Source organism: Macrotis lagotis, chromosome 4 (assembly GCF_037893015.1).
Source record: "Macrotis lagotis isolate mMagLag1 chromosome 4, bilby.v1.9.chrom.fasta, whole genome shotgun sequence".
In the NCBI taxonomy this organism is placed as follows: domain Eukaryota; kingdom Metazoa; phylum Chordata; class Mammalia; order Peramelemorphia; family Peramelidae; genus Macrotis; species Macrotis lagotis.
Window position 1 is genome coordinate 264,451,472 of NC_133661.1, and position 11,487 is coordinate 264,462,958.

Sequence of the window (11,487 nt, forward strand, 5' to 3'; positions counted from 1 at the left end):
TTTAAAATTTGTAAATTTATTCCTAAACTTGAAATGAGTTAGCAGGAAAGCACTGAGAGCAAAACAAAAACATCTTCACTATACAAAGAATGTAAAATGATGTTACAGGCTTTAAAAAAAAAGAAAAAGAAAAATGTCCTTAGCACACAAACTTCTGTAATGACTTCTTGATGCAGCCATTGGTAAGAAATGCTTAATCAACATAAATTGACATATTTATTCTAAGGCGCTGGCAGTTTTCTACGGAGACTCTCCGATTATATTGAATTTAAACACTAGAAGAGCAACAATGTGGAAACTTCAGTTAGCGTTTTCAACTCACTTGACTAAAAGGGTAAATAATCTGCCTGACCACTGTGTGCTCTACTTGCTGCCCCCTTTAAAAATTATGTTGAGGCAATGAAGGGGGAGGAGGGGCAGTATTCTTAAGAGAGCAACAGGCAAGCTCCTTTTAACGGTTTGAGAACAAAACTTGTCAATGGGAAGGGTCCTGGGAACCTTCTACCACCCCTAAACTTCCTCCCAGATTGCCAAAGGAAATGTCAGAAAGTGTTTCCACATCAAACTGAGCAAAATGAACTCTTCTTTCCACTATTCAAAATGAAAAAAAAAAAAAGTCCAGTCTCTGAACAATAATGGTTTCAAATTCTGTCTGCTTATTGAAATGCTTTTCAAATAAAATTCTGGGGTTGAGACTTTCTATGATTTAAAGACATGCACAGCTCGAACCACGTACTGCCAGCAAATGGGACATTCGCTCATAAGTTTGCCACATTTGGTGCAAGTGACCATGTGGCCACACTCCAGAAGAACACAATCAATGACTGCGTCCATGCAGATCCGGCAGAGGTTGTCGCCTATATCATCATTGAGCTGCATCTTATCTCCATATGACTTTTGATTTTCCTCATTTTCTTTTTATAGTCTGTTCACTCTTTCTACCAGCTCCCACTTTTCACAACAGCCAGAATAGTTGACAAAATTCCGAGCATGGATTTCCTTCAATTGTCTGACACTCATCCCTTCAACATCTTCAAGACTTGACAGATCAGATAATGAAGCTCTCATCCACTTTCTGGAGAGTCCAGGGATCTCTCCGGCATTTTCTTCATCATCTTCTGTGTTTGTTGAGGGTGTTTCACCTTGTCCCTGTGAAAGTGCAGGGCCCGAGAATCCTCTTTGACTTGTGAGGTCTCCCTGCAATGAAGACGCTGTTGAAGAAGGGACTAGATATGTCGAAAAAAATGGATGTGTAAAAAAGCTGGAAGTCTGTGACCTCGAAGAATTCAGGCTGTGTGTGTCCATGTCTTCCTCAGAGCCCAATCCATGATGGCACAGTACAAGATCAACCAAGTCTGCTTTCTCTCGGCAAGTGTCTATCGGTATATTTCGAAGAATGAGATACTGCCTCAGATCTTTGACTTTAAGTCGCATTAACTGAGGGCGCTGAAAGGCAGTTTCTTGTAACAAGTGACAAGTACATCTTCTGAAATTTTCTTGTATGACTGAACAGACAGAACAAAAATCCTTCTTGCAGTCACAACATACATGCTTTTTCCTAAAAACTGAAAATGAAAGTCCACAGGCTTTGCAAACTATATTAGCTCCTCCTGTAGCTGCTGGTGGGTATGTGGAGAAATCTGTGTTTGGTGCAAGTCTGAATGGGCCAGTACCTCCCCCAAATCCAGATTGTTGACCTCTTACCGCTCCAGTCCCCATGACTTCATTCAGCAACCCACAGCATGAAGCCCACATAGATGTGGCACCCGCCTTCATGGCCGCAGCCACCTCTCCGGGGTCGGCTCTCCCGGAGCGCTCAGCACCATAGCAGCCCCGGGCCGGTCACCGCCGTCCCGGCCTCCCGGGACCGCCGAGGCGCCTCCGGACCGCGAGCCCCCCGGGCGCCTATCCCCTCCCCCAATTCTTTCAAGAAACTCTTTATTCTCCCTTAGGATCTGCAAAGTAGAGATTGTTCCATTTGTGCTTTTTTTTAATGTTCTCTTTTAAGGAGTAATTTATTTTGTTCTTTATACATGACCAAGTTTTAATGAGTATTACAGAAACACAAATATAACACATTTTCTTCTGATCAGTCAATAAGCATTTATTAATCACCTACTCTGAGGCAGACAGTGTTATTCACTGTGAATCTAAAAAAGGTAAAAGTCAGATCCTGACTTCAAGGAGCTTACATTCTAATGGGGAAGGCAATATTCAAAACAATTAAGTACAAACAACAGAATAAATAAGAAATAATTCATAGAGGAAAGACACTAGAATTTAAGTGGGGTTGGCATCCACTTCTTGAGGAAGTTAGAATTTTAGCTGGGACTAGAAGAAAACCTACTGAGCAGAGAGCCAGGTCTGGAGTCAGGAAGATTTGAGTTTAAATTCAGTTTCAGACACATATTCTCTGTGTGATCCTATTTTCCTCAGTTTCTTCATCTGTAAACTGAGCTGGAGAAGAAGAAATAGAAAACCACTCCAGTATTTTTGTTAAGACAACTTCAAAATGGGGCCACAGAGTCAGACACAATTGGAACCACCAAATAAAACAACAAAAAGGAAAAGGAAGGAAGTCAAGTATCCGAGATGACGAGATGACGAGATGGCCTGAAGCTTTTGCCCTTTTCTTTTTTTAGGAGCTCTCTTGGCTGAACCTTGTGTCCGTGTGTTTTTCTATATTGTTCATGGACTCTTATAAGTTCACTCTATCTTCTACATTACTTTTTCTGGTAGAATAAGACTCTCTCGATTGTCAACTTGGATGCCTATTTCCTACACCTGTTCCTTATTCTGAAAAAGTCAGTTTTTGGAGAAAATCCACAATAGAAGTGTGAACAAAGCACTTTGTGAAACTTGAGGTGGGGAAAAGACTTTTTCTTAAAGGATGGATCAGGGCAAAGACTCCCTTTAGGTGGTGATCTTTGAGCTCAACTTTAAAGGGTGGATAGAAACTTAACAGGAGTTGTAGCATAGTACAGAAAACTATGAACAAAGACACAGAAAGATAGCAATATGCTAAGGGTGTATGAGGGAAAGCAAGTGATCTGGAGCATAGAAACGAATCATGTGAAACCAGGTTGAAGGAATAAGTAGGATAGTGTCAGATTGTAGAAGACCTTGAACATTAGACTTTACTTAGTAGGAAATAAGGAGCAGAAAGGGACAATTATACAATTTTGGTGAGCTCTAACCTTAAAGAATCAATAAGAAAATAAAAACTTATGAAGTAGACTGAGTAAAGAAGATTTGGTGTAGTAAGAGATAAATCAGGAAAAGGTGCAATAATGAGAAATTAAAGAAAGAAAATTAAAGTAACACTCAGAAGGAGGCTATGTTCCACCAGAATTTGAGTTCCTTGAAGGTCAGGAAGGGACTAGTCTTTCTCTGGGGTTCTATTTTCAGCTTCCAGCAGAGTGCTTTATGTATAGTAGGTGTTTAGTGAATACCTAAGAGCAGTCGAGTTCACATCTGGTCCCAAACACTTACTAGTTGTGTGATCCTGGGCAAACCACCTAACCCAGTTTGCCTCACTTTCCTCATCTATAAAATGAGCCCAAGCAGGAAATGCTAAACCACTACATTGAACATTCATTGTCCTGTTCGGTAGTTCCAGTTTTCTCCAACTCTTTGGGACCACTTTTGGGTCATGAAGGTGAGGGAAAGTAACCAAACCGTTATTTCAAATAATTGTAAAGAGACCAATGAACATGAAGACTAACAAACATTTATTATTTAAAAAGAAATTTTGACCTTAGCAAACATTTTCATTCATATTTTTAGAGGTTCAGGTTGAAGAAAGAGTAGGTGGTAAAGTGGAGATATCAGTTATAGATTCTGTTCTGCCTCACCCCTTCAAAATATCAAGAGTGAAAAGTAAGATAGAGATGGAGCCATAGTCGGATGATGCATAAGGACTAAGGGGAAGTTTTTTTCCAGAGTAAAGATCTTAATATATCTGTAGGCAAATGGGAAGGGATTAAGAGAGAGGACTAGATGATACATGACAAGAAGGACATGGCCATTGTCCAAGGTCCTGGAAGGATGAGGAAGGGACACAGCTGGAAAAAAAATAGGCTAGGATTATTTCTTCCTTTGAGATACTAGTACTTGTCAAGATATTTGGCTTGGTGGGGTGGGGAAAGGAATGTATGGAAACTTTCAGGAGAAGAGTTGTTGAGAAGCTCAAGTCAGATAACCTCAATCTAAATGAAGTAGGTAAGAAGGATTTGCTATGACAGTACGGAAGGGGGTCTGACTGAGGAAAGCAATACAATAGTTACTAAGGAGAGTGAACTAGGTAAATCAATAGAACTCGAACAGGATTGCCAAGCCCTGGGGAGCAGTCAGGTGACTTTATTGAAATGGGTTTGTTTTTATGAGTTTCCCTCAGTCCATTTTTGAGTCAAGGAACAGGATAAAAGGACCTGAGGTTTAAGAATGAACAGTTTGGAAGAGTGATTTGGAAGAGTGAAGGGATTACAAGATTATGAATCATTCCTGTGGCAGAACATGAGGTAAAGTTTAGGAATGAGGATGAGGCCAACAAGAAGGAGACTGACTGCAGATAAAAGAAGGGATTGAAACTAGAAGTCATAATGAAGATGATGAATACATTCAGCAAGAAGGATGGAGAGGAAGCAGAAGAATAATAGCTAGTGTTTCTGATGTGCTTTAAGATTCACAAATGGCTTTTTAAATACGATCTCATTTTATCCTCAGACAAAGCCTGAAAAAACTGTTCCCATTTCATAACTGAGTCACATATCTAGTGACTTAAGTTCAGCTTTGATATCAGGTGCTTACTGTATGACCTGGCTTAGACCTTTCTCAAAGCAAGTCTGCTGAGCTACCTCATTTAATTGCCCTCATCTGACTTTTCAGGGAAACTGCTTAATTATGTCAACAAGCAGACCTTTTCGAACCATTTATTCATTCATTTCTTAAATATGTACAATGTATAGTCCTAGGTAAAATAAGACTTCATGTCTCTTTTGCTGAATTCAGAAAATCCTAGATTTAGAACTGGAAAGAACATCAGAGGACTTCTAGTTTAACTACCTTATTTTTACACATGACATAATATTGTCCCAGAAAGATCAAGGATATGATTGGGACCTAGAACCCAAGTCCTTAGCTTCTGAATCTTATGCTCATTTCACAGTAATTTTTTCCTCCCAAAGGTGACATTTTTTTCTCCATAAGCATTTCAATTCTTTACTTTTCACTCTCATTATTAATAAACCTCTTGTCTCATCCAGTTTAGACTTAGTGCCCTGTTTTCTTTTTTGAATTATAAAGATTTTATTTATTTTGAGTTTTACAATATTTTCTCCTAATCTTACTTCCTTCCCCTCACCCCCCACAGAAGGCAATTTGCCAGTCTTTACATTGTGTCCATGATATACATTGATCCAAATTGAATGTGATGAAAGAGAAATCATATCCTTAAGGAAGAAACATAAAGTATAAGAGATAGCAAGATCAGACAATAAGATACCACGTTTTCCCCCCTAAATTAAAGGTAATAGTCCTTGGTTTTTGTTCAAATTCCACAGTTCTTTCTCTGGATACAGATGGTATTTTCCATTGCAGACAGCCCCAAATTGTCCCTGATTGTTGCACTGATGGAATGAGCAAATCCATCAAGGATGATCATCACCCCCATGTTGCTGTTTGGGTGTACAATGTTTTTCTGGTTCTGCACTCAGCATTAGTTCATGCAAATCCCTCCAGGCTTCCCTGAATTCCCATCCTTCCTGGTTTCTAATAGAAAAATAGTGTTCCATGACATACATATACCACAGTTTGCTAAGCCATTCCCCAATTGAAGGACATTTACTTAATTTCCAATTCTTTCTCACCACAAACAGGGCTGCTATGAATATTTTTGTACAAGTGATGTTTTTACCCTGTTTCATCCCTTCAGAGCATAGACCCAGTAGTGGTACTGCTGGATCAGAGGTTATGTACATTTTTGTTGCCCTTTGGGAGTAATTCCAAATTGCTCTCCAGAAATGTTTGAGTTCACAGCCCCACCAACAATGTATTACCCAGATTTCCCCACAACCTTTCCAACAATGATCATTGTCCTTTCTGGTCATATTGGCCAGTCTGAGAGGTGTGAGGTGGTACCTCAGAGAAGTTTTAATTTGCATTATTCTAATAGGTAATGATTTAGAGCAATTTTTCATATGACTATGGATTGCTTTGATCTCCTCATCTGTAAATTGCCTTTTGCATAGCCTTTGATCATTTGTCAATTGGGGAATGGCTTTTTAAAAAAAAAATTTGATTCAGTTCTCTGTATATTTTAGAAGAGTCTTTTGTCAGAAACATTAGTTGCAAAGATTGTTTCCCAATTTACTACATTTCTTTTGATCTTGGTTACAGTGGTTTTGTCTGTGCAAAAGCTTTTTAATTTAATGTAATCAAAATCATCTAGTTCATTTTTAGTGATGTTTTTCATCTCTTCCTTAGTCATAAACTGCTTCCCTTTCCATAGATCTGACAGGTAAACTACTCCTTGATCTTCTAGTTTGCTTATAATATTGTTTTTTTTAGTCTAAATCCTGTATCCATTTTGATTTTATCTTGATATAGGGTGTGAGGTGTTGATCTAATCTAAGTTTCTTCCATTCTAACTTCCAATTTTCCCAGCAGTTTTTATCGAAGAGAGAGTTTTTATCCCAATAGCTGGACTCTTTGGGTTTATCAAACTATAATTATTTACTATATTATTACTATATTATATTATTATATTATATTATATATATTACTATAACTATATTATATTATATTACTATAATCATTTCCTGCTATTGCACCTAGTCTATTCCACTGGGCCACCACTCTATTTCTTAGCCAATATCAGACAGTTTTGATGACTGATGCTTTATAATGTCATTTTAGATCAGGTATGGCTAAGCCACCTTCTTTTGCACTTTGTAAAATTGAATCCCTGGAAATTCTTGATTTTTTTTATTTTTCCATATGAATTTACTTGCAACTTTTTCTAACTCATTAAAGTAATTTTTTTGGAATTTTGATTGGTAGAGCACTAAATAGGTAGTTTAATTTTGGTAGAATTGCCATTTTTATTATATTAGCTTGACTTATCTACAAGCAGTTGGTGTTTGCCTAGTTATTTAAATCTGATTTTATTTGTGTGAGAAGTGTTTTGTAATTTTTTTCAAAAAGTTTCTGAGTCTGCCTTGGCAAATAGACTCCTAGGTATTTTATATTTTCTAAGGTTACTTTGAATAGGATTTCTCTTTCTAATTCTTCCTGCTGTATCTTGCTAGTCATATAAAGAAAAGTTGAGCATTTATGAGGATTTATTTTATATCCTGCAACTTTGCTAAAATTGCTCATTGTTTCCAGTAGTTTTTTGGACTATTTCCTGGGATTCTCTAGGCATACCATCATGTCATTTGCAAAGAGTGAGAATTTTGTCTCTTCCTTCCCAATTCTACTTCCTTGAATTTCTTTTTCTTCTCTTATTGATGAAGCTAACATTTCTAATACAATATTGAATAGTAGTGGTGATAATAGACATCCTTGTTTCACCCCTGATCTTATTGGGAATGCTTCTAGCCTCTCCCCATTGAATATAATGTTTGTTGATGGTTTCAGAAAGATACTGCTTATTATTCCAAGGAACAGTCCATCTATTCCTATATTCTCTAGTGTTTTTAGTAGGAATGGGTGCTGTATTTTGTCAAAAGCTTTTTCAGCATTTATTGATATAATCATATAATTTCTGATATGTTTGGTGTTGATATAATTAATTATACTAACAATTTTCCTAATATTGAACCAACCCTGAATTCCTGGGATAAATCCTACTTGGTCATAACATATTAGCCTAGTGATAACTTGTAATTGTTTTGCTAAGATTTTATTTAAGATTTTTGCATCTATATTCATCAGGGAGATAGATCTACAATTTTCTTTCTCTGTTTTAACTCTTCCTGGTTTAGGTATCAGCACCATATTGGTGTCATAGAAAGAGTTAGACAGAGTTCCATCTTCACCTATTTTTCCAAAGAGTTTATCTAGGATTAGAACCAATTGTTCCTTAAATGTTTGATAGAATTTATTTGTGAATCCATCAGGCCCTGGAGATTTTTTTCTAAGTGAGTTCAACAATGGCTTGTTGAATTTCTTTTTCTGAGATAGGGTAGCTTAGGTATTTAATATCCTCTTCATTTTACCTGGGCAATTTATTTTTGTAAGTATTCATCCATTTCACTTAGATTGTCAAATTTATTGGCATAGAATTGGGCAAAATAATTCCAAATTATTACTTTAATTTTCACCTCATTGGTAGTGAGTCACCTTTTTCATTTATGATACTAGCAATTTGGTTTTCTTTCTTTTTTTAATCAAATTGACCAGAGGTTTATCAATTTTATTGTTTTTCTCATAAAACCAACTCTTGGATTTATTTATTAATTAAATAGGTTTTTTGCTTTTACTTTTATTAATTTCTTCTTTAATTTTTAGAATTTCTAATTTGGTATTTAATTGGGGGTTTTTAATCTGTTTTTTCTCTAATTTTTTTAGTTGCATATTTAGTTCATTAATTTCCTCTTTCTCTAATTTATTCATATAAGCATTTAAAGATATATATTCCCTGACAGCTGCTTTGAGTGAATCCCATAGGTTTTGGTATGTTGTTTCATTATTGTCATTATCTAGGATAAAATAATTAATTCTTTCTATAATTTGTTGTTTAATCCACTCATTCTTTAAAATTAAGTTATTCAGTTTCCAATTAGTTCTGGGTCTATATCTCCCTGGCTCAATATTTCATATGATTTTTATTGCATTATGATCTGAGAAAGATATATTCACTACTTCTGCCTTTCTGCAATTTATTATTAGTTTTTATGCCCTATTACATGGTCAATTTTTGTATAACTGCCATATATTGCAGAGAAAATGGTATATATTCCTTTCTATCCCCATTCAGTTTCCTCCATAAGTCTATCATATCTAGGTTTTGTAAAAATCTATTTACCTCCTTAACTTCTTTCTTGTTTATTTTATGATTTGATTTATCTAAATCTGAGAGCAGGAGGTTGAGGTCTCCCACTAGTAGAGTTTTGCTGTCTATATTTTCCTGTAGTTTTTTCAGCTTCTCTAAGAATTTGGATGCTATCCCATACATGGGTATCAATCAGCACCATATTGGTGTCATAGAAAGAGTTAGGCAGAATTCCATCTTCATCTATTTTTCCAAAGTCCTCCTGACTCCCAGGCTGGTGAACCACCCCAGAAATCTTCGTCTAATGGGATGATTTTAGTACCAATTTGCTGAGTCAAAAATGGCTTCACAGTTTTGACTTTGGTGGGAGAATAATGTTGTTGTACTATATGAAGTTCTAAGAAAACTGGACACTGGACTTCCAGCTAAGATGGCATACATATTCAGTATTGAAATCAATTTATTGTCTATGGTACCATTTAGGAGGATATAGTTCCCTTCCTTATCTCTTTTTGCAGCTGCTTTGTCTGAGATAAGGATTGCTACCCCTGCTTTTTTTTCCACTTCAGCTGAAGCAAAATATATTAATCTCCAATCTTTTTTACCTTTACTCTATATGTATCTCTTTGCTTCAAATGAGTTTCTTGTAAGCAGCATATTGTAGGATTCTGGTTTTTAATCCACTCTGCTATTCACTTACATTTTAAGGGAAAGTTCATCCCATTCATATTCAAAGTTATAATTACTAATTCTTTATTGCCCTCCATGCTATCTTTCCTCGTTTTGTATTTTTTCCCTTTTTCCCCTTCATCCATATTCTCCAATATTTTGTTTCTGAATACCACCCCCTTTAGTGTTTGCCCTCCTATATCCACCCCCTCCCCTTTCTTTCCCCTTTCCCTTTTTCCCCTTTTCCCTTCCTTTCCCTCTGTTGGTTATCTTTTTTCTCCCACTCCCTGTCTCTGTCCCCCCCTCCCCTTTTCCCCTTTTAATACTTGAAAGGTAAGATTTTTTTAAGTTAACTGAGTGTATGTGTAAGTTAACTTTAAGCCAACTCTGATGAGAAGAAGATTCAGGTGTTTCTCATCTCCTCCCTTCTTCCCCTCTATTACCATAGGTCTTTTGTACCTCTTAATGTAATGAGATTTCTGTTAAGATGTTTGTTTCATATATAGGGGAAGATCAGGAGATTTTAGAACTGTTCCTGTCTTCTCTCTGCCATCTTGACTGGAAATCCAGTGCCCAGTTTTCTTAGAACATCATATAGTACAGCAACATCATTCTTCTGCCAAAGTCAAACCTGTGAGGCCATTTTTGACTTGGCAAATTGGTACTAAAATCATCCCATTAGAAGAAGACTTCTGGGGTGGTTTATCAGCCTAGGAGTCAGGAGGACCTGAGTTCAAATCTGAACTCAGGCTTAATAGTTACTAGCTGTATGACCTTGGGCAAGTCATTTTCCTCAAAAACAAAAACAAAAAAAGGAAGAGGATCTTTGATCTATAATGTATATAATTAGAAGTTCCATTTGCCAAGTTAAAGATTGCAGCTCATATATAAATTTCAATCTTAAAATTCATTCTGGGCACTGAGAACTTAAATTAATGAATCAAGATCACACAAAAAGAATGTGTTAGAGTCAGCATGTGAAGCCAAGTCTTCTTTATTCAAAGTTCAGCAATATGTCTTTTATACCAGAGGAGTCAAAATCTTCATTCATGGAGTGCATCCTGAATTAAATTAAATATATATATATTTCAGCAATGTATAACAAAATAAAAAAATGAAAAACAACAAAAAAATTAAATTATCTCTTTCAGCTGTCTTTTCCTATTTTTGTAATCACAGATTTAGTCTCACTCTTGCCTCTGTTACAATCCTTTCCTCTCTGGACTTTGTCCAATATTATTTGATATTAATCCATTGATTTTTAAAGGTGTTGCTTGAACTGATTTTTTTCTTTAAACAAAAAATTTGTATTGATGTCTTTTATTTCTGCCAGCCATTTCTTTAATATATTACTCCTGGTCCAAGAAAAGAGTTTACACAAAACAAACTGACCCAGAAGCCTGTTACTCTAGATTACATTTGGCATCAATTGTCCTCTCTTCTCAGTGGAAAGGTAGGTTTCATTTTCTGTATTTTGACACCACTATTGATCATTTCATATAATTGTTTTTCTTGCTCTATTTAGGGTTTAATAATTATATAAATTTAAGAATAAATAACAAATAAACATTCATTTTGTCCCATGAATTTTAAATTGGCTTTTATTATAAAATTTTTAACCATTATCAAAACAAAATAATTGAACACATGAAATAAGGAGGCAGCTAGGTGTTTGTTATTTTTTCCTTTTTAAAAAGTATTCAACTTGTATACATTTTAACATTTTATATAAGCTATTCCATATTTCCTTTTATGTTTCATATTATAGTTTCATGATATCCATTCATATTGTAGTTTCATGATATCCATTTGTATTAGTACTA

At 35.8% G+C, this 11,487-nt stretch overlaps 1 long non-coding RNA gene and 1 pseudogene across 2 annotated transcripts in view; one reads left to right on the forward strand and one right to left on the reverse strand.

Annotated features, from left to right (window-relative positions):
• The window catches only part of LOC141522480 (uncharacterized), a 114,221-nt gene extending 103,124 nt beyond the window's left edge, over positions 1–11,097 (forward strand). For both annotated transcript variants that reach the window (XR_012478220.1, XR_012478221.1), the window contains one exon: positions 10,998–11,097. This is a non-coding gene — a long non-coding RNA (uncharacterized LOC141522480). The remainder of the gene's footprint in view (positions 1–10,997) is intronic.
• Positions 636–1,842, reverse strand: LOC141522477 (E3 ubiquitin-protein ligase RNF34 pseudogene; annotated as a pseudogene).
• Positions 11,098–11,487: the final 390 nt, after the last annotated feature.